Here is a 5,555-nt window from a genome sequence, read left to right as displayed (position 1 = left end):
TATATATATATATATATATATGTATATACTGGTATCGCGAATCCAGTGGATCCGGACAAATTGTTCATAACAAATGTTTTTCACAATCTTACATAATTTTAAGTTACATAATCCTTTAATGGTATTCCTTGAAACTTTAAATTTCTATTGTAACTTTATACTCTATATTTAAATTGAAATCTTCCTTTTTTCTATATTGCGAACTGAAGACTCTGTGCAGTCGAAACACATGTTTGTGAATATTATTTAACATTAAACTTATAAAATCACTTGAATATTTATCGTTTTTTTGCTCGTTTCTTGGTCTTTATTAATTTTTAATTTACCCATTTTTATTTTCTCGGATTTTCATTTTCAAAATGAAATAAAAAAATCATTCAGAAACGTTAACAAATAAAGATACGTTAATTTAAAGTACACTGGATCCGCGAATACCATTGCACTTAAAGAAATTTTGAAGCAAATATAGATTAGGGTTAATTTAAGCCTAATGCACAATTAAAAGGCAAATGCAATAGGAATAATAGATTTTAACCTATCAGAATACCAGAATAAATTTCCTTTTCCTATTGTCTATACTTTTCAATTGTGTATTAAGGTTTTAGATATAGATGTACAAATGTGTGACACGCGAAAGTACATACATTTGCTCATCTTTGTTTTTTTTAATAAAGACAGCGAGGAGATAAGAACTCCGAGAAAGAATGGGAGAGATAAGAGGGAAACAGAAGAGGCACTCCTCAGTCGCTCGCAGAATAACGTCGTCGTCATCGTCGTCGTCGTCAAAATGACGAAGCGACGGGAACTGGCATGCGCGATTCATCGCGGAATCACCAATATGCGGGTAGAATTCCAGGTGCGTTTCATTGATTACCGCGCGAGTGCTCGTTCTGAATTTCGTGGCTCGTATGATTTACGGTTCGCTATCAGTCTCGATTAATCCTACATTACTCGCGCGGTATGTTCCTGATACCTCAAAACCATATTTCAATTTTCATTGTTTTTTTGATGATTTTTCATTACATAAAGATTGATAATATTCAAAATAATAAAATTGGTAGAAAAGTTAAACAACGAGCAATTAATTATATTCATACAAGATTAAAAGTAGTACATCAAAAGGATTAAAACTAATTATTCGTTAATATACAATGCATGAAACGTTTCGACTATACCAATTTTTCTTTAGCCAAATTACAATAAAAAATAAATTAATAATTAAGGAACAAATTGAACATATGAAGTTCTTTATAATTAAAACGTCGGAAAGAGTCGACATTAAAATACAATATAAATAAAGATAAAAATCCATCATGAAGTCACATTGTAGGTTAGATACACAAATAAGTATTTAATATATATTCAATTTATTCTCAAATTGCAGTTAATTTATTTTTATTGTAATTTGGCTGAAGAAGACAGTATAATTGGAACGTTCTATGCATTATAAGTATGTAAGTATACTAATGAATAACAAGTTTTAATCCAGAATCTGATCAACTGCTTGTTATTTGACCTTTCTACCAATTTTATTATTTTACATCGCAGTTTCGAGCTAGAAAATTGATATTATTGATAATATTCTATACCCTTTACTATTAAATGTCAAACATGCAACGGTAACTTGAGTTAAATAATACTTTTAACTTCCACGCATGTTAAAATGTAAAGGAATCCAATTTCTGTGGTTGAATTGTTTAATTTTAAAGTAAACAATGTTCATATTAACGTATGCACTTAGTGCATATAAGCTAATGAACTAAATTTGAGTCAAATTTAGTTTATTAATAAACTAAATTTTAATCAAATTTAATATCTGTAAACCAAATTTTAGTCAAATGTGATTTCTAAATCAAATCAAATCGTTTAACTCTTCACTGTTTTGAACAATCACACTGTTAAATTATCAATATACTAAATAGGAATAATATAGCAATCTGCACAAATGATTGTAAATAGTTTAAATTGAGTATAATTTGATATTAGGAATTTAACATTGTTTAGATAAAAATAATTACAAAAAAGATTTTTATTATGAACCAATTTGCGTTAAATGTAATAATACGTATAAAAACAAGATTCATACATATAACGAATTTATAAAGCTGGAGTGTCCTGGATACTCCATTCGAATAATGAAAGATTAACATCCGACAGATGAATTTAGAAATAGATACATACGTATCCTGCACAAAGCGCTTTGTTAAAAAAGATAATGCTCTGCAGACAAATTAGTAATCAGATCTCACCGAACAAGAAAATCTTGATCTTGTATGAGATAGTTTTATATATCACAAGATTTTTTTAGAAGGAATGATATCCCCGACGAACAAGATGAAAAAGAGCGGGTCTCGTTTCTGTCTCTTGTAAGATCGTCGTCGGGAGATCGTCCTGTTATAAGACGCAATCTAAAATTTTCTACCCGACGTGTTATCAGAATATCGGAGCGTCTGCCTTTGGCCGCGCGATATTCACGAAAAGGAGGTACGAAAATACGATCGCACGAAATCAAAATAATCCGACGAGCGTCATTCCCGGGCGGGCGGGAAGAGTCGATTCCCTTCCAACGCTGCTCGTATCGCTTCGATATTTCTCGACCGCGGCGTTTATCCTAATTATGTCGCGCGCCGTCGATATCTCTTCGCGCGCGCTCGACCTAATTCCGGTTCCGGCTAAAAGCGTGTCCGTGTAAAGCATATAATATATCGATGCAAATGCACGAAAGAATCGCGCGTACGTAACGTACGATTAAACTGTAGGGGATGACGTCGTGTGAAGAAATGGCAGGTCCCGGATTCGATCGCGATTCTCGTCATATCGATTCAATTTATAAGATTGATTAAAAAATTGAAGAATTAAAAAATTCGAAAATATCAAGAAAAATATTATGTTTTAAGAATATGAAAAAAAAGATCTATGAAAAAGAAGAAGAAAAAGGAGAATAGGAAGGAAAAAGAAGAAAGAGAAGGATAAAAAGGAGAGAAAGAAGAAAAAAGAAGAGCCAAAAGATGAATAAGATAAAGAAGAAGAGAAAAGAGAAAAAAAGAAGAAAGGGAGAAACAAGACTAAATGACAGGGATAGGTAATCAGGTCGCGGACTTTGACAGGGCAAGGAGGACAGGGGAAAAGTGGGCTTGACGAGGAAAATGAGAAAGTAGATATTTCAACCGGACGAGGTGAGATTCATGCGCGCTTGCCCGACGGCGTGCTTTGTAATAGTTGCCGCGTTTTCTTCGCATCCGCATTAACTGAAATAGCTGCTTCTCGTGCCCCGAGAGAAACAAGCAATTCACACCGGAGGCTTTTTGTATCTCCCTCTCTTCGTGTCCATTGTCGCGCATTCGCCAAGCCATCCTATTTCCCTTCCGTCAATCTCCCGTTGTATGATCCCTCTGCTGTTCCGATTCGGAGGGCAACTGCGAGTCCTCATGCAATTCGGACACGTCAGATGCTAATACGGATGAAGCTCCGAAAGGGGTCAACACGTCCGATCTCCGGAAAGCAGAAATCCAGCAGGCACGAGAAATTCCGACATTAACGTAATTATAGGCGGCCGGGAGAATTCCACTGAATTAAGATAATGGCTACGTTTAGCAGAAGAAGCTTTGCGATGTTGTAAAATTCTTTAATATGATTGTGGCCCCCCCATACAGTACAGAAGCGTTGGAAAAATGTTGCTGAGGTATTGCAATGTTAAATATTGAACAATAATATTAATTTATTCCTAGCTCGAAATTACAATGCAAATTTAATAAAATTGATAGAAAGATTAAACAAACGAGCAATTAATTACGTCAAAGATTAAAACTAGTTTATTGAAACATTAAGAAGGGATTGAAAGACTAATTATTCATTAACTTATAATGCATGGAATATTTCGACTAAGTCTTCTTTAGCCAAATTACAATATAAGTAAAATGAAGAATTTGGAAACAAGTTAAATATATAAAATTCTTAATAATTAAAACGTAGGAAAGAGTTAATATTAAAATATAAATAAAGATAAAAACTTATTATAAAGTTACATCATAAATTGGATATATACCTATATTAAACGTTGAAATATAAATTGTTTTTTAGCATCTAATTTACATTCCACGATGTTGATGCAACATTCGCAATGTTACAATTCAATGTTTCTGATATGTTGATTCAACATTTTAGTTCCTGACTCGATATAAATGTACATAAACCAATTGTATTAAAACCTCTTACAACAATTGTGTGCAAAGCTGTTTTCTTTACTGAACGCAGCCAATGAACGAAAATGTAATTCAAAAGGCTAACGCGGACGCCACTTCGCAACTGCGAGTTACGAATTACATTACGGATGCTAATTGCGAGCTGAACTGCGATAAACAGTGTACTATAAGGCAGAGAAAGACGAAATTTCACCGTAGCCTATTTATGTACGAGCCCATGCAATATTTAAGATTGGAAATTCACAATAGACGATGGAGAGAAGAACCGAGTTTACATTCGTTGAAGTATCGATCGAAGAAGTTAAGATTTCGATAGAATTTTAATCGGATCTTTGATCACGAGGAATCCGTCGGTAATATTAAAAGTACTATTTCTCCGCATTTTAATAGATATTGTATCTATTATTTTCCCGTATATTAACAGATTTAATATTTCGTCGTTTTTATCTATTACGACATTCTGCAACAGTTTTATAAGAACTAACTATAATGGCAACTTTTGCGGCTAATCACATGTATATTTGTCGAGCATTTTATTTGTTAACCAAATCATACTCAAGATCTCTATCTATATCATTTGGTGAAATTTGTGTTATCATTTTATTACATCAAATATAAGTTTGTATTTTCCGTTTACTGTGTTTCTATAGTTAACCGTCAATAATTTTATTATGTTTAACATTGATATTGACCCGATCGGTGTCAAAACATTTGTATTTGTAGCGCTTTCCACTTGTAATTTTATGTTAATATATATCTTTAATACTGAATTTATTGTATTTAGCTCGTAGCCTTTTTCAACATTACTTTTTTTAATATTAAAAATGTAGAACCAACGGTGAGAGATTGACTCGTAACTTTCGTTCGTGCGACTCGAGTGTGCAAGCTGCGATGGACGATCCTGTGCGTTTTACGAAATGAGTTTTTAATCGAGCTTTCCATTCGATAACGCGAGACGAATGAGATGAATTGAGCCTTGGAAACGCATACGCAGTGGTTCTTGCAATCAAATATTTGACTAGAAATATTCAAGCTAAAAGGAGAGTATGAAAAAGATGGAGAGAGAATAAGAGAAAAAGAAAAAGAAACATCATTTATTAAGCTTTGAAATATATCTGTCTAGCATAAGAATTAAATAACAACGTAAAAATTAAACAACGAGAGAGAAAGAAACAACAAATGGGAAGAGAGGGAAGCAGAAAAAAGAGAGGAAGAGACAGAAAAAAAGAAATATTCTTTATTAAGTATTCTGATATATCTATCTGTCTAGCGTAAGAATTAAATAATAGAAAGAGAAAAATATGGAAACCCGGGAAAAAATATTTTATATATAATTATATAAAATTATATAAA

General features: G+C 32.8%; 1 pseudogene; it reads left to right on the top strand.

Moving 5' to 3' along the window:
* The first annotated feature begins 787 nt into the window (after positions 1-787).
* Positions 788-5,555, top strand: part of LOC108731475 (uncharacterized) — an 18,195-nt pseudogene continuing 13,427 nt past the window's right edge.

Source organism: Mycetomoellerius zeteki, unplaced genomic scaffold, assembly GCF_001594055.1.
Source record: "Mycetomoellerius zeteki isolate Tzet28-1 unplaced genomic scaffold, Tzet1.0 scaffold101, whole genome shotgun sequence".
Classification (NCBI taxonomy): Eukaryota; Metazoa; Arthropoda; class Insecta; order Hymenoptera; family Formicidae; genus Mycetomoellerius; species Mycetomoellerius zeteki.
Note: the sequence above shows the minus strand (reverse complement) of the source record. Positions and strands in the feature narration are given on the sequence as shown.